Raw genomic sequence first — 18,722 nt, 5'->3', positions numbered from 1 at the left:
ACTTATGGTCATATATTGTATGTTGGGTAGAGAATTGCAAGGGTGTGTTAAGATATCTTTTTTGTTCTTCTGGTAGGACATGAGTATATAATAACATAAACAACTGTATTGACATTTGCTAACTAATTAAACCATTTTTCTAAAGATGTGCTTATATTAATATATATTTTCCAGAATGGTTTGTCATTCAAAATCCTTTATAAATAATACAAAATGTAAACACAAAATAATGCTGATAATGGTTAGAAAATAATACATTTCTCTGTGTGATCTCAGCACATTATCTAACTTTATCATTATCTAATAGTCATGTAGACTTTCATGCATAATAGTGAAAACAAACTTGAGGAGTTTTGTGGAAAAAATAAAATGTGTAAAGCTAATGGTTCAAGTAGTAGAATCTGGTTGATTGAGGACTGGTATGTCTCTGCAGAGCCGGAACAAAAATTGTATTTTTTAAATGACGTGCTATACAATAGTGGTTTGGCTTTTATGAAAGATTGTCATTATCTTGATGTATGAAGTAAAGTGCTTGAAGAATATGAAAGCTTTTTCAAAATGTTGTTGTCCTCTTATTGCATCCTAGTGCTTCTTACTACTTTTATCTTATTTTAACTTTATTATATTAGTATCCTTTGTTTAAAACCATACCTAGGTAGGCATAGGACCAGCCTTACTCTGAGCTAGCGGCTGATTGGGGCTTGCACATATATGCCTCTTGTCATTGGCTCACCTGGTTTGTTTATCTAGCTCCCATTAGTGTATTGTTGCTCCCTCAACAAAGGATACCAAGAAAATGAAGCAAATGTGATATAAATAAATTGGAAAGTATTTTCTATCTGAAACATTAAAGAAAAATGTGTTTCATGCAAAATTGCCAGTGAATGTTTTTTTGTATAATTGCCTTGGGTACACACGAAAAACAATAGAAAACAAGTTTTCTAAGGCATGAGAAGGGTGTTTTGTAGGGCATTCTAAACACCTATATGGTTAATGTGAATGTAAGAATTGTGTTCATTTTGATGACAAACTGTGTTATCAAAATATGATATAAAAGTAATATTTCATGCAAGTCGGTGGTCTCCCCAGGATCTATTTAATGGGCACAGCACTTGGCTGATTCTACTGACCACCAGGATAAAATTGAAGCCAATATTAAACTAAAATGTGCCAATATTTTTTTTCAATGCCTTTTGCACAAATTATAATTCAGTTAGTTTATGATAAATTATTAAATTAATTTGTGCTTTGGATATCTTAAGTAACAAGTTATAATATTGTTACACTTTCCCCACCCAGCTGGCATTACCTATTCACCTGGCCAAAGTAGGTGTCGATAAGGGGTCAAGTCCTACAAAAATATATATTTTATATATATATATATATATATATATATATATATATATATATATATATATATATATATATATATATATATATACACACACACACACACACACACACTGTATTTGTATGTATATAATCTATACACTCTGGTTAATGAAAGCAAATTAAAACTAATGAAGGGCCGAATGGTTGCCTTTGGGCCTGAGGATGGACAACCATGGTTACATTTTTACATGGCATGGGTGAAATTTATTTGTAATTTAGGATTCAGCTGATACATTTGATATCATGATCTTGATAATATTTGTGTGTGCTCTCGCTCTGCGGTAAAAAACCCCCAATGTAATGTAATTTAAATTTAAATTAGGGTCACAAGACATCTGAGTGATTTTGTTTTACCATTAGCACGTATACCAAGTAAATGTGAAACAAGTAACACTGGCATGAGGGCACAATGACTTTAAAAGCAAAACAGGCCACCTTTTACTTTGAGATAAAACTGGTAAGGTTGAATCTGCAGCAAATACATTATCTTGCGCAGGTCTGCATTCTGCAGAGAATCTGGCCTGCTGACCATCAATTTATAGACATACAGACACCAGCATAGTAACAGACTGCACATACTTTTGGTGTATGAAGTATTTGGGCTTATCCTACTTCAAGATGTTTCACAAACACACTTCCAAGGAATATTTTCCTTTGTGTGTACACACATTTATTTCATGTAATTGGCAAGAGTCCATGAGCTAGTGACGTATGGGATATACAATCCTACCAGGAGGGGCAAAGTTTCCCAAACCTCAAAATGCCTATAAATACAACCCTCACCACACCCACAATTCAGTTTTACAAACTTTGCCTCCTATGGAGGTGGTGAAGTAAGTTTGTGCTAAGATTTCTACGTTGATATGCGCTTCTCAGCATTGTTGAAGCCCGATTTCTCTCAAAGTACAGCGAATGTTAGAGGGACGTGAAGGGAGTATCACTTATGAATACGATGATTTCCCTAACGTGGGTCTATTTCATAGGTTCTCTGTTATCGGTCGTAGAGATTCATCTCCTACCTCCCTTTTCAGATCGATATACTCTCAATTTACCATTACTTCTACTGATAACTGTTTCAGTACTGGTTTGGCTATATGTGGATGGGTGTCTTTTGGTAAGTATGTTTTTTATTACTTAAGGCACCCCAGCTATGGTTTGGCACTTTATGCATTTATATAAAGTTCTAAATATATGTATTGATTGTACTTACATTTGCCATTAGTCAGGTTCATGTATTTCCTTCTGCAGACTGTGAGTTTCATATTTGGGAAAATTAAACATTTTTAAGAATTTTTTTTTTTCTTACCTGGGGTTTAGTCTTTTTTTCAATTGACTACTTTCTTACAAATTGCGGGTGGTATTAGGCCCGCGGGTGCGTCAAATGCTAGACTTTATTGCGTCATTCTTGGCGTGATAATTTTTTTGGCGTGAAGAATACGTCTGACGCAACTTCGCCATTTCCGGTTTAGTCATTAGTGACGCGTGTGTGTCATTTCCGGTTATTATTGGCACCAAAAAAGTTTTCAGTTACGTTGTGCGTCATACTTGGGGTTAAACTTTTTTTATTATTTTTATACCCCATTGATGTTTGCCTCTTGCCTTTTTTCTCTATCAGAGGGCTATGCTATTTGCATTTTTTTCCCATTCCTGAAACTGTCATATAAGGAAATTGATCATTTTGCTTTATATGTTGTTTTTTCTTTTACATTTTGCAAGATGTCTCAATCTGATCCTGCCTCAGAAGTATCTGCTGGAACTTTGCTGCCTGACATCGGTTCTACCAAAGCTAAGTGCATTTGTTGTAAGATTGTGGAAATTATTTCTCCGAATGTCATTTGTAATAGTTGTCATGATAAACTTACATGCAGATAGTGTGTCCATCAGTAATAGTACATTGCCAGTTGCAGTTCCTTCAACTTCTAATGTACATGATATACCTATGAATTTTAAAGAATTTGTTTCTGATTCTATCCAGAAGGCTTTGTCTGCATTTCCATCTTCTAATAAACATAAAAGGGCTTTTAAAACTTCTCATTCAGTTGATGAAATTTCAAATGACCAACAACATAATAATTTATCCTCCTCTGATGAGGATCTATCTGATACAGAAGATCCTTCCTCAGACATTGACACTGACAAATCTACTTATTTATTTAAAATAGAGTATATGCGTTCTTTATTAAAAGAAGTGTTAATTACTTTGGATATTGAGGTAACCAGTCCTCGACGTTAAAGGGACATTATACACTCATTTTTTCTTTGCATAAATGTTTTGTAGATGATCTATTTATATAGCCCATAAAGTTTTTTTAAAAAAAATAAATGTATAGTTTTGCTTATTTTTAAATAAAATTGCTCTGATTTTCTCCAGCTAACTCCTAACCAAGCCCCAAAGTTTTATGTGAATACGGTCAGCTACCTTCTCCAGCTTGCTCCTGTTTGTATAAAGGGTCTTTTCATATGCAAAAGAAGGGGGAGGGGGGGAGTGTCTTATTTGCCACTTGCAGTGGGCTTTCCAGCTACTTTTTCAACAGAGCCAAACTGACAGCTTCTAGGTAAGTTTTTAAATAGTTTTATACTGGATTTTTATAACAGTATCTGTGCATCTTATTCTTTATAGTAGTGTCTATTACATGCAGTTATATGAAAATGAGTGTATACTGTCCCTTTAAGTCTAATAAACGTTTAAATGCTGTATTTCAACCTCCTGTAGTTTCTCCAGGGGATTTTCCTATTCCTGAGGCTATTTCTGATATGATTTCTAAGAAATGGAATAAGCCAGGTACTTCTTTTATTCCTTCTTCAAGGTTTAAAAAATGGTATCCTTTACCAGCAAATTCTTTAGAGTTTTGGGAAAAAATCCCCAAAGTTGATGAGGCGATTTCTACTCTTGGTAAACATACCACTATTCCTATGGAAGATAGTACTTCCTTTAAGGATCCTTTAGATAGGAAGCTTGAATTTTATCTAAGGAAAGCCTATTTATATTCAGATCATTTTCTCAGACCTGCAATTTCTTTGGCTGATGTTGCGGCTGCATCAACTTTCTGGTTGGAGAATTTAGCGCAACAAGAATTGGATTCTGAATTTCTGACATATCTAGTATTATTCGCTTACTGCAATATGCTAATCATTTTATTTGTGATGCCATTTTTGATATTATCAAAATTGATGTTAGATCCATGTCTTTAGCTATTTTAGCTAGAAGAGCTTTGTGGCTTAAATCTTGGAATGCTGATATGACATATAAATCTAGATTACTATCTCTTTCTTTCAAAGGTAATAATTTCTCCTGTTAAGTGTAGTCAGTCCACGGGTCATCATTACTTATGGGATATTAACTCCTCCCCAACAGGAAGTGCAAGAGGATCACCCAAGGAGAGCTGCTATATAGCTCCTCCCCTCTACGTCACACCCAGTCATTCTCTTGCACCCAACTAATAGATAGGATGTGTGAGAGGACTGTGGTGATTAAACTTAGTTTTTTATATCTTCAATCAAAAGTTTGTTATTTTAAACGACACCGGAGTGTGTTGTTTCCTTCTCAGGCAGAATTTGAAGAAGAATCTACCTGAGTTTTTGTATATGATCTTAGCGGACGTAACTAAGATCCGTTTGCTGTTCTCGGCCATTCTGAGGAGTAAGGTAACTTTAGATCAGGGGACAGCGGGCAGGTTCACCTGCAAAGAGGTATGTTGCAGTATATTATTTTCTAAGGAATGGAATTGACTTTGAAAATACTGCTAATACCGATATAATGTAAGTACAGCCTTAAATGCAGTAGTAGCAACTGGTATCAGGCTGACATGTATATATGTTAACACTTAAGTATTTCTGGGGAATGGCACTTCACTGGGAAAATACTGTATGCATATATCTTTTAGCCTAACTTGCAGTGGGAGCGACTAGCAGCAGGCTTTTTAAAGACATTTCATATATTTGATTTTAAACGTTTGCTGGCATGTTAAATCGTTTAATTATCTGAGGTACTTGGTGAAAATTGTTTTGGGCTTTATTTTCCACATGGCTGTCGTTGTTTTAAATTAAAACAGTTTACTGAGCTCCCCTCACTGTTGTAGTGTGAGTGGGAGGGGCCTATTTTGGCGCTTTTACTACGCATCAGAAATTCAGTCACAGTCTGTCTTTTTCTCCCTGAATGATCCAGGACGTCTCCACAGAGCTCAGGGGTCTTCAAAACTAGTTTTGAGGGAGGTAATCACTCACAGCAGACCTGTGAGACTGTGCTTGACTGTGATAAAAATGTTTATATTGTCAATTGTTATACGTTTTTTTTCTGATATTAAGGGTTAATCATCCATTGCTAATGTGTGCAATCCTTTGCTAATATTGGTATAACTAATCCGGTTCATTGTTATTCAACTGTGACAGTTTTTGTGTGCTTCTTAAAGGCACAGTAACGTTTTTACATATTGCTTGTAAATTTAGTTGAAAAGTATTTCCAAGCTTGCTAGTCTAATTGCTAGTTTGTTTAAACATGTCTGACTCAGAGGAAACTCTTTGTGCAATATGTTCAAAAGCCGAGGTGGAGCCCAATAGAAATTTATGTACTAATTGCATTGATGCTACTTTAAATAAAAGTCAATCTGTACATGTTAAGCAACATTCACCAGACAACGAGGGGGAAGTTATGCCGACTAACTTGCCTCACGTGTCAGTACCTGCATCTCCCGCTCAGGAGGTGCGTGATATTGTAACGCCAAGTACATCAGGGCGGCCATTACAAATCACTTTACAAGACATGGCTAATGTTATGACTGAAGTTTTGTCTAAATTGCCAGAACTTAGAGGTAAACGAGATCACTCTGGGATGAGAACAGAGTATACTGATAATGCTAGGGCCATGTCTGATACTGCGTCACAATATGCAGAGCATGAGGACGGAGAGCTTCATTCTGCGGGTGACGGATCTGATCCAAATAAATTGGATTCAGACATTTCAAATTTTAAGTTTAAGCTGGAAAACCTCCGTGTGTTGCTAGGGGAGGTGTTAGCGGCTCTGAATGATTGTAACACAGTTGCAATCCCAGAAAAAATGTGTAGGTTGTATAAATATTTTGCGGTACCGACGAGTACTGACGTTTTCTCCAACATAGGTGTGTCCGGTCCACGGCGTCATCCTTACTTGTGGGATATTCTCTTCCCCAACAGGAAATGGCAAAGAGCCCAGCAAAGCTGGTCACATGATCCCTCCTAGGCTCCGCCTACCCCAGTCATTCTCTTTGCCGTTGTACAGGCAACATCTCCACGGAGATGGCTTAGAGTTTTTTAGTATTTAACTGTAGTTTCTTCTGTTATGTGTGATCAGTCCACGGGTCATCATTACTTCTGGGATATAACTCCTCCCCAACAGGAAATGCAAGAGGATTCACCCAGCAGAGCTGCATATAGCTCCTCCCCTCTACGTCAGTCCCAGTCATTCTCTTGCACCCAACGACTAGATAGGATGTGTGAGAGGACTATGGTGATTATACTTAGTTTTTATGACTTCAATCAAAAGTTTGTTATTTTATAATAGCACCGGAGCGTGTTATTACTTCTCTGGCAGACTTTGAGGAAGAATCTACCAGAGTTTTTACTATGATTTTAACCGGAGTAGTTAAGATCATATTGCTGTTCTCGGCCATCTGAGGGAGGTAAAAGCTTCAGATCAGGGGACAGGGGCAGATGAATCTGCATTGAGGTATGTAGCAGTTTTTATTTTCTGAATGGAATTGATGAGAAAATCCTGCTATACCGTTATAATGACATGTATGTATACACTTCAGTATTCTGGGAATGGTACTTCACCGGAACTACTCTGTTAAAGGTCACTAATCTTTTTAATAAGTATTATATCATGTTAAACGTTTTTGCTGGAATGTAGAATCGTTTACATTGCTGAGGTACTGAGTAAATAAATGTTTGGGCTTTATTTTCCACTTGGCAGTAGTTTGTTTTGAATTGTGACAGTTTCGTTTCTCTTCACTGCTGTGTGTGAGAGGGAGGGGCCGTTTTTGGCGCTCTTTGCTACGCATCAACAATTTCCAGTCAGCTATTATTATTTTTCCTGCATGATCCGGTTCATCTCTGACAGATCTCAGGGGTCTTCAAACTTCTTGAAGGGAGGTACATTCTCTCAGCAGAGCTGTGAGAATTTTTTATATTGACTGTGGATAAAGACGTTACTCAATAATTTTTATGTCAAATTTAGTTATGTTATCTTACTAATGGGAACAAAACCTTTGCTAAAAGTTGTGTTGTTTTAAAGTTGATGCTATAACTGTTTCTCAGTTCATTATCTCAACTGTCATTTAATCGTTTAAGTACCTCTTTGAGGCACAGTACGTTTTTGCTAAAAAAGATTATAACCAGGTTGCAAGTTATTGCTAGTGTGTTAAACATGTCTGACTCAGAGGAAGATATCTGTGTCATTTGTTCCAATGCCAAGGTGGAGCCCAATAGAAATTTATGTACTAACTGTATTGATGCTACTTTAAATAAAAGTCAATCTGTACAATGTGAACAAATTTCACCAATCTGCGAGGGGAGAGTTATGCCGACTAACTCGCCTCACGCGGCAGTACCTGCATCTCCCGCCCGGGAGGTGCGTGATATTATGGCGCCTAGTACATCTGGGCGGCCATTACAGATAACATTACAAGATATGGCTACTGTTATGACTGAAGTTTTGTCTAAATTACCAGAACTAAGAGGCAAGCGTGATCACTCTGGGGTGAGAACAGAGTGCGCTGACAATACTAGGGCCATGTCTGATACTGCGTCACAGCTTGCAGAGCATGAGGACGGAGAGCTTCATTCTGTGGGTGACGGTTCTGATCCAAACAGATTGGATTCAGATATTTCAAATTTTAAATTTAAATTGGAGAACCTCCGTGTATTACTAGGGGAGGTCTTAGCAGCTCTCAATGATTGTAACACCGTTGCAATACCAGAGAAACTATGTAGGTTGGACAAATACTTTGCGGTACCGGCGAGTACTGACGTTTTTCCTATACCTAAGAGATTAACTGAAATTGTTACTAAGGAGTGGGATAGACCCGGTGTGCCGTTCTCACCCCCTCCAATATTTAGAAAGATGTTTCCAATAGACGCCACCACTCGGGACTTATGGCAAACGGTCCCTAAGGTGGAGGGAGCAGTTTCTACTCTAGCTAAGCGTACCACTATCCCGGTGGAGGATAGCTGTGCCTTTTCAGATCCAATGGATAAAAAATTAGAGGGTTACCTTAAGAAAATGTTTGTTCAACAAGGTTTTATTTTGCAACCCCTTGCATGTATCGCGCCGATTACGGCTGCGGCAGCATTTTGGATTGAGTCTCTGGAAGAGAACCTTAGTTCATCTACGCTAGACGACATTATGGACAGGCTTAGAGTCCTTAAACTAGCTAATTCATTCATTTCGGAGGCCGTAGTACATTTAACCAAACTTACGGCTAAGAACTCAGGATTCGCCATACAGGCACGTAGGGCACTGTGGCTAAAATCCTGGTCAGCTGATGTTACTTCTAAGTCCAAATTACTTAATATACCTTTCAAGGGGCAGTCCTTATTTGGGCCCGGTTTGAAAGAAATTATCGCTGACATTACAGGAGGTAAGGGCCACGCCCTACCTCAAGACAAAGCCAAAGCTAAGGCTAGACAGTCTAATTTTCGTCCCTTTCGGAATTTCAAAACAGGAGCAGCATCAACCTCCACTGCACCAAAACAGGAAGGAGCTGTTGCTCGTTACAGGCAAGGCTGGAAGCCCAACCAGTCCTGGAACAAGGGCAAACAGGCCAGGAAACCTGCTGCTGCCCCAAAGACAGCATGAACCGAGAGCCCCCGATCCGGGACCGGATCTAGTGGGGGGCAGACTTTCTCTCTTCGCCCAGGCCTGGGCAAGAGATGTTCAGGATCCCTGGGCGCTAGAGATCATATCTCAGGGATACCTTCTAGACTTCAAATTATCTCCCCCAAGAGGGAGATTTCATCTGTCAAGATTGTCAACAAACCAGATAAAGAAAGAAGCGTTTCTACGCTGTGTACAAGATCTGTTATTAATGGGAGTGATCCATCCGGTTCCGCGGTCGGAACAAGGACAAGGGTTCTACTCAAACCTGTTTGTGGTTCCCAAAAAAGAGGGAACTTTCAGACCAATCTTAGATTTAAAGATTCTAAACAAATTCCTAAGAGTTCCATCGTTCAAAATGGAAACTATTCGGACAATCTTGCCCATGATCCAAAAGGGTCAGTACATGACCACAGTGGATTTAAAAGATGCTTACCTTCACATACCGATCCACAAAGATCATCACCGGTATCTACGGTTTGCCTTCCTAGACAGGCACTACCAGTTTGTAGCTCTTCCATTCGGATTGGCTACGGCCCCAAGAATCTTCACAAAGATTCTAGGTGCCCTCCTGGCGGTACTAAGACCGCGAGGGATTTCGGTAGCTCCGTACCTAGACGACATTCTAATACAAGCTTCAAGCTTTCAAACTGCCAAGTCTCATACAGAGTTAGTTCTGGCATTTCTAAGGTCGCATGGATGGAAAGTGAACGAAAAGAAGAGTTCTCTTTTTCCTCTCACAAGAGTTCCATTCTTGGGGACTCTTATAGATTCTGTAGAAATGAAGATTTACCTGACAGAGGACAGGTTAACAAAGCTTCAAGATGCATGCCGTGTCCTTCATTCCATTCAACACCCGTCAGTAGCTCAATGCATGGAGGTGATCGGCTTAATGGTAGCGGCAATGGACATAGTACCTTTTGCACGCCTACACCTCAGACCGCTGCAATTATGCATGCTAAGTCAGTGGAATGGGGATTACTCAGATTTGTCCCCTACTCTGAATCTGAATCAAGAGACCAGAAATTCTCTTCTATGGTGGCTTCATCGGCCACACCTGTCCAGGGGGATGCCATTCAGCAGGCCAGACTGGACAATTGTAACAACAGACGCCAGCCTACTAGGTTGGGGCGCTGTCTGGAATTCTCTGAAGGCTCAGGGATCATGGAATCAGGAGGAGAGTCTCCTTCCAATAAACATTCTGGAATTGAGAGCAGTTCTCAATGCCCTTCTGGCTTGGCCCCAATTAACAACTCGGGGGTTCATCAGGTTTCAGTCGGACAATATCACGACTGTAGCTTACATCAACCATCAGGGAGGGACAAAAAGCTCCCTAGCAATGATGGAAGTATCAAAGATAATTCGATGGGCAGAGTCTCACTCTTGCCACCTGTCAGCAATCCACATCCCGGGAGTGGAGAACTGGGAGGCGGATTTCTTGAGTCGCCAGACTTTTCATCCGGGGGAGTGGGAACTTCATCCGGAGGTCTTTGCCCAAATACTTCGACGTTGGGGCAAACCACAGATAGATCTCATGGCGTCTCGCCAGAACGCCAAGCTTCCTCACTACGGGTCCAGATCCAGGGATCCGGGAGCGGTTCTGATAGATGCTTTGACAGCACCTTGGAACTTCGGGATGGCTTATGTGTTTCCACCCTTCCCGCTGCTTCCTCGATTGATTGCCAAAATCAAACAGGAGAGAGCATCAGTGATTCTAATAGCACCTGCATGGCCACGCAGGACTTGGTATGCAGATCTAGTGGACATGTCATCCTGTCCGCCTTGGTCTCTACCTCTAAGACAGGACCTTCTGATACAGGGTCCGTTCAAACATCAAAATCTAACTTCTCTGAAGCTGACTGCTTGGAAATTGAACGCTTGATTTTATCAAAACGTGGTTTTTCTGAGTCGGTTATTGATACCCTGATACAGGCTAGGAAGCCTGTTACCAGAAAGATTTACCATAAAATATGGCGTAAATACCTATACTGGTGTGAATCCAAACGTTACTCCTGGAGTAAGGTTAGGATCTCTAGGATCTTGTCCTTTCTACAAGAAGGCTTAGAAAAGGGTTTATCGGCTAGTTCATTAAAGGGACAGATTTCAGCTCTGTCCATCCTGTTACACAGGCGTCTGTCAGAAAATCCAGACGTCCAGGCCTTTTGTCAGGCTTTAGCTAGGATCAAGCCTGTGTTTAAAGCTGTTGCTCCACCATGGAGTTTAAACTTAGTTCTTAACGTTTTACAGGGTGTTCCGTTTGAACCCCTTCATTCCATTGATATAAAATTGTTATCTTGGAAAGTTCTGTTTTTAATGGCTATTTCCTCGGCTCGAAGAGTCTCTGAGTTATCAGCATTACATTGTGATTCTCCTTATCTGATTTTTCACTCAGACAAGGTAGTTCTGCGTACTAAACCTGGGTTCTTACCTAAGGTAGTTACTAACAGGAATATCAATCAAGAGATTGTTGTTCCATCCTTATGTCCAAATCCTTCTTCAAAGAAGGAACGTCTTCTACACAATCTGGATGTAGTTCGTGCCCTCAAGTTCTACTTGCAGGCAACTAAAGATTTTCGTCAAACTTCTTCCCTGTTTGTCGTTTATTCTGGACAGAGGAGAGGTCAAAAAGCTTCTGCTACCTCTCTCTCTTTTTGGCTTCGTAGCATAATACGGTTAGCCTATGAGACTGCTGGACAGCAGCCTCCTGAAAGAATTACAGCCCACTCCACTAGAGCTGTGGCTTCCACTTGGGCCTTTAAGAATGAGGCCTCTGTTGAACAGATTTGCAAGGCTGCAACTTGGTCTTCGCTTCATACTTTTTCCAAATTTTACAAATTTGATACTTTTGCTTCTTCGGAGGCTATTTTTGGGAGAAAGGTTCTTCAGGCAGTGGTTCCTTCTGTATAATGAGCCTGCCTATCCCTCCCGTCATCCGTGTACTTTTGCTTTGGTATTGGTATCCCAGAAGTAATGATGACCCGTGGACTGATCACACATAACAGAAGAAAACATAATTTATGCTTACCTGATAAATTCCTTTCTTCTGTTGTGTGATCAGTCCACGGCCCGCCCTGTTTTTAAGGCAGGTAAATATTTTTTTAAAATTATACTCCAGTCACCACTTCACCCTTGGTTACTCCTTTCTCGTTGATTCTTGGTCGAATGACTGGGACTGACGTAGAGGGGAGGAGCTATATGCAGCTCTGCTGGGTGAATCCTCTTGCATTTCCTGTTGGGGAGGAGTTATATCCCAGAAGTAATGATGACCCGTGGACTGATCACACAACAGAAGAAAGGAATTTATCAGGTAAGCATAAATTATGTTTTTTATTATTCAATCAAGAGTTTGTTATTTTAAAATAGTGCTGGTATGTACTATTTACTCAGAAACAGAAAAGAGATGAAGATTTCTGTTTGTATGAGGAAAATGATTTTAGCAACCGTTACTAAAATCCATGGCTGTTCCACACAGGACTGTTGAGAGGAATTAACTTCAGTTGGGGGAACAGTGAGCAGTCTCTTGCTGCTTGAGGTATGACACATTCTAACAAGACGATGTAATGCTGGAAGCTGTCATTTTCCCTATGGGATCCGGTAAGCCATGTTTATTAAGATTGTAAATAAGGGCTTCACAAGGGCTTATTAAGACTGTAGACTTTTTCTGGGCTAAATCGATTAATTATTAACACATATTTAGCCTTGAGGAATCATTTAATCTGGGTATTTTGATAAGATTATATCGGCAGGCACTTTTTTAGACACCTTTCTCTTTAGGGGCTTTCCCAAATCATAGGCAGAGCCTCATTTTCGCGCCGGTGTTGCGCACTTGTTTTTGAGAGGCATGACATGCAGTCGCATGTGTGAGGAGCTCTGATACATAGAAAAGACTTTCTGAAGGCGTCATTTGGTATCGTATTCCCCTTTGGGCTTGGTTGGGTCTCAGCAAAGCAGATACCAGGGACTGTAAAGGGGTTAAAGTTAAAAACGGCTCCGGTTCCGTTATTTTAAGGGTTAAAGCTTCCAAATTTGGTGTGCAATACTTTTAAGGCTTTAAGACACTGTGGTGAAATTTTGGTGAATTTTGAACAATTCCTTCATATTTTTTCGCAATTGCAGTAATAAAGTGTGTTCAGTTTAAAATTTAAAGTGACAGTAACGGTTTTATTTTAAAACGTTTTTTGTACTTTGTTATCAAGTTTATGCCTGTTTAACATGTCTGCACTACCAGATAGACTGTGTTCTGAATGTGGGGAAGCCAGAGTTCCTTCTCATTTAAATAAATGTGATTTATGTGACAATGACAATGATGCCCAAGATGATTCCTCAAGTGAGGGGAGTAAGCATGGTACTGCATCATTCCCTCCTTCGTCTACACGAGTCTTGCCCACTCAGGAGGCCCCTAGTACATCTAGCGCGCCAATACTCCTTACTATGCAACAATTAACGGCTGTAATGGATAATTCTGTCAAAAACATTTTAGCCAAAATGCACACTTATCAGCGTAAGCGCGACTGCTCTGTTTTAGATACTGAAGAGCATGACGACGCTGATAATAATGGTTCTGAAGGGCCCCTAAACCAGTCTGATGGGGCCAGGGAGGTTTTGTCTGAGGGAGAAATTACTGATTCAGGGAACATTTCTCAACAAGCTGAACCTGATGTGATTACGTTTAAATTTAAGTTGGAACATCTCCGCATCCTGCTTAAGGAGGTATTATCCACTCTGGATGATTGTGACAAGTTGGTCATCCCAGAGAAACTATGTAAAATGGACAAGTTCCTAGAGGTCCCGGGGCTCCCAGAAGCTTTTCCTATACCCAAGCGGGTGGCGGACATTGTAAATAAAGAATGGGAAAGGCCCGGTATTCCTTTCGTCCCTCCCCCCATATTTAAAAAATTGTTTCCTATGGTCGACCCCAGAAAGGACTTATGGCAGACAGTCCCCAAGGTCGAGGGAGCGGTTTCCACTTTAAACAAACGCACCACTATACCCATAGAAGATAGTTGTGCTTTCAAAGATCCTATGGATAAAAAATTAGAAGGTTTACTTAAAAAGATGTTTGTTCAGCAGGGTTACCTTCTACAACCAATTTCATGCATTGTCCCTGTCGCTACAGCCGCGTGTTTCTGGTTTGATGAGCTGGTAAAGGCGGTCGATAGTGATTCTCCTCCTTATGAGGAGATTATGGACAGAATCAATGCTCTCAAATTGGCTAATTCTTTCACCCTAGACGCCACTTTGCAATTGGCTAGGTTAGCGGCTAAGAATTCTGGGTTTGCTATTGTGGCGCACGCAGAGCGCTTTGGTTGAAATCTTGGTCAGCTGATGCGTCTTCCAAGAACAAGCTCCTTAACATTCCTTTCAAGGGGAAAACGCTGTTTGGCCCTGACTTGAAAGAGATTATCTCTGATATCACTGGGGGTAAGGGCCACGCCCTTCCTCAGAATCGGCCTTTCAAGGCCAAAAATAAACCTAATTTTCGTCCCTTTCGTAGAAACGGACCAGCCCAAAGTGCTACGTCCTCTAAGCAAGAGGGTAATACTTCTCAAGCCAAGCCAGCTTGGAGACCAATGCAAGGCTGGAACAAGGGAAAGCAGGCCAAGAAACCGGCCACTGCTACCAAGACAGCATGAAATGTTGGCCCCCGATCCGGGACCGGATCTGGTGGGGGGCAGACTCTCTCTCTTCGCTCGGGCTTGGGCAAGAGATGTTCTGGATCCTTGGGCGCTAGAAATAGTCTCCCAAGGTTATCTTCTGGAATTCAAGGGGCTTCCCCCAAGGGGGAGGTTCCACAGGTCTCAGTTGTCTTCAGACCACATAAAAAGACAGGCATTCTTACGTTGTGTAGAAGACCTGTTAAAAATGGGAGTGATTCATCCTGTTCCATTAGGAGAACAAGGGATGGGGTTCTACTCCAATCTGTTCATAGTTCCCAAAAAAGAGGGAACGTTCAGACCAATCTTAGATCTCAAGATCTTAAACAAGTTTCTCAAGGTTCCATCGTTCAAAATGGAAACCATTCGAACAATTCTTCCTTCCATCCAGGAAGGTCAATTCATGACCACGGTGGATTTAAAGGATGCGTATCTACATATTCCTATCCACAAGGAACATCATCGGTTCCTAAGGTTCGCATTCCTGGACAAGCATTACCAGTTCGTGGCGCTTCCTTTCGGATTAGCCACTGCTCCAAGGATTTTCACAAAGGTACTAGGGTCCCTTCTAGCTGTGCTAAGACCAAGGGGCATTGCTGTAGTACCTTACTTGGACGACATTCTGATTCAAGCGTCGTCCCTTCCTCAAGCAAAGGCTCACACGGACATCGTCCTGGCCTTTCTCAGATCTCACGGATGGAAAGTGAACGTGGAAAAGAGTTCTCTATCTCCGTCAACAAGGGTTCCCTTCTTGGGGACAATAATAGACTCCTTAGAAATGAGGATTTTTCTGACAGAGGCTAGAAAAACAAAACTTCTAGACTCTTGTCGGATACTTCATTCCGTTCCTCTTCCTTCCATAGCGCAGTGCATGGAAGTGATAGGTTTGATGGTAGCGGCAATGGAACTAGTTCCTTTTGCGCGCATTCATCTAAGACCATTACAACTGTGCATGCTCAGTCAGTGGAATGGGGACTATACAGACTTGTCTCCGAGGATACAAGTAAATCAGAGGACCAGAGACTCACTCCGTTGGTGGCTGTCCCTGGACAACCTGTCACAAGGGATGACCTTCCGCAGACCAGAGTGGGTCATTGTCACGACCGACGCCAGTCTGATGGGCTGGGGCGCGGTCTGGGGATCCCTGAAAGCTCAGGGTCTTTGGTCTCGGGAAGAATCTCTTCTACCGATAAATATTCTGGAACTGAGAGCGATATTCAATGCTCTCAAGGCTTGGCCTCAGCTAGCGAGGGCCAAGTTCATACGGTTTCAATCAGACAACATGACAACTGTTGCGTACATCAACCATCAGGGGGGAACAAGGAGTTCCCTGGCGATGGAAGAAGTGACCAAAATCATTCTATGGGCGGAGTCTCACTCCTGCCACCTGTCTGCTATCCACATCCCAGGGGTGGAAAATTGGGAAGCGGATTTTCTGAGTCGTCAGACATTGCATCCGGGGGAGTGGGAACTCCGTCCGGAAATCTTTGCCCAAGTCACTCAACTGTGGGGCATTCCAGACATGGATCTGATGGCCTCTCGTCAGAACTCAAAGTTCCTTGCTACGGGTCCAGATCCAGGGATCCCAAGGCGGCTCTAGTGGATGCACTAGTAGCACCTTGGACCTTCAAACTAGCTTATGTATTCCCGCCGTTTCCTCTCATCCCCAGGCTGGTAGCCAGGATCAATCAGGAAAGGGCGTCGGTGATCTTGATAGCTCCTGCGTGGCCACGCAGGACTTGGTATGCAGATCTGGTGAATATGTCATCGGCTCCACCATGGAAGCTACCTTTGAGACGAGACCTTCTTGTTCAAGGTCCGTTCGAACATCCGAATCTGGTCTCACTCCAGCTGACTGCTTGGAGATTGAACGCTTGATCTTATCGAAGCGAGGGTTCTCAGATTCTGTTATCGATACTCTTGTTCAGGCCAGAAAGCCTGTAACTAGAAAGATTTACCACAAAATTTGGAAAAAATATATCTGTTGGTGTGAATCTAAAGGATTCCCTTGGGACAAGGTTAAGATTCCTAAGATTCTATCCTTCCTTCAAGAAGGATTGGAAAAAGGATTATCTGCAAGTTCCCTGAAGGGACAGATTTCTGCCTTGTCTGTGTTACTTCACAAAAAGCTGGCAGCTGTGCCAGATGTTCAAGCCTTTGTTCAGGCTCTGGTTAGAATCAAGCCTGTTTACAAACCTTTGACTCCTCCTTGGAGTCTCAACTTAGTTCTTTCAGTTCTTCAGGGGGTTCCGTTTGAACCCTTACATTCCGTTGATATTAAGTTATTATCTTGGAAAGTTTTGTTTTTGGTTGCAATTTCTTCTGCTAGAAGAGTTTCAGAATTATCTGCTCTGCAGTGTTCTCCTCCTTATCTGGTGTTCCATGCAGATAAGGTGGTTTTACGTACTAAACCTGGTTTTCTTCCAAAAGTTGTTTCTAACAAAAACATTAACCAGGAGATTATCGTACCTTCTCTGTGTCCGAAACCAGTTTCGAAGAAGGAACGTTTGTTGCACAATTTGGATGTGGTTCGCGCTCTAAAATTCTATTTAGATGCTACAAAGGATTTTAGACAAACATCTTCCTTGTTTGTTGTTTATTCCGGTAAAAGGAGAGGTCAAAAAGCAACTTCTACCTCTCTCTCTTTTTGGATTAAAAGCATCATCAGATTGGCTTACGAGACTGCCGGACAGCAGCCTCCCGAAAGAATCACAGCTCATTCCACTAGGGCTGTGGCTTCCACATGGGCCTTCAAGAACGAGGCTTCTGTTGATCAGATATGTAGGGCAGCGACTTGGTCTTCACTGCACACTTTTACCAAATTTTACAAGTTTGATACTTTTGCTTCTTCTGAGGCTATTTTTGGGAGACAGGTTTTGCAAGCCGTGGTGCCTTCCATCTAGGTGACCTGATTTGCTCCCTCCCATCATCCGTGTCCTAAAGCTTTGGTATTGGTTCCCACAAGTAAGGATGATGCCGTGGACCGGACACACCTATGTTGGAGAAAACAGAATTTATGTTTACCTGATAAATTACTTTCTCCAACGGTGTGTCCGGTCCACGGCCCGCCCTGGTTTTCTCTTGTTAAGTGTATCCAGTCCACGGATCATCCATTACTTATGGGATATATTCTCCTTCCCAACAGGAAGTTGCAAGAGTCCACCCACAGCAAAGCTGCTATATAGCTCCTCCCCTAACTGCCATTCCCAGTCATTCTCTTGCAAGTCTCAACATAGATAGGAGGTCGTGAGAGTCTGTGGTTTTTTATAGTTAGTTTATTTCTTCAATCAAAAGTTTGTTATTTTTAAATGGCACCGGAGTGTGCTGTTTATCTCAGGCAGTATTTGGAAGAAGAATCTGCCTGCGTTTTTTCTATGATCTTAGCAGACGTAACTAAGATCCAGTTGCTGTTCTCACACATTCTGAGGAGTAAGGTACTTCAGAGGGGGAATGGCGTGCAGGTTTTCCTGCAAATAAGGTATGTGCAGTAAAATATTTTTCTAAGGAATGGAATTGACTAAGAAAATACTGCTGATACCGAAGTAATGTAAGTACAGCCTTTAAATGCAGTGAAAGCGACTGGTACCAGGCTGATTGATAGAGATATATGCTAAGGTATGTGCAGTAATATATTTTTCTAAGGAATGGAATTGACTAAGAAAATACTGCTGATACCGAAGTAATGTAAGAAAAGCCTTAAATGCAGTGATAGCGACTGGATCAGGCTTATTAATAGACATACATACTCTTATAAGAATGTGTTTTAAAACGTTTGCTGGCATGTTTAATCGTTTTTTAACATATGTTTGGTGATAAAACTTATTGGG

At 41.2% G+C, this 18,722-nt stretch overlaps 1 protein-coding gene across 3 annotated transcripts in view; it reads left to right on the top strand.

The window, feature by feature from the left end:
- CHD6 (chromodomain helicase DNA binding protein 6) overlaps positions 1-18,722 on the top strand; it is a 1,034,665-nt gene that overhangs the window by 261,799 nt on the left and 754,144 nt on the right. The gene's annotated exons all lie outside the window — the stretch shown is intronic.

Source organism: Bombina bombina, chromosome 1 (genome assembly GCF_027579735.1).
Source record: "Bombina bombina isolate aBomBom1 chromosome 1, aBomBom1.pri, whole genome shotgun sequence".
In the NCBI taxonomy this organism is placed as follows: domain Eukaryota; kingdom Metazoa; phylum Chordata; class Amphibia; order Anura; family Bombinatoridae; genus Bombina; species Bombina bombina.
This window is presented reverse-complemented; position numbering and strand designations above follow the sequence as displayed.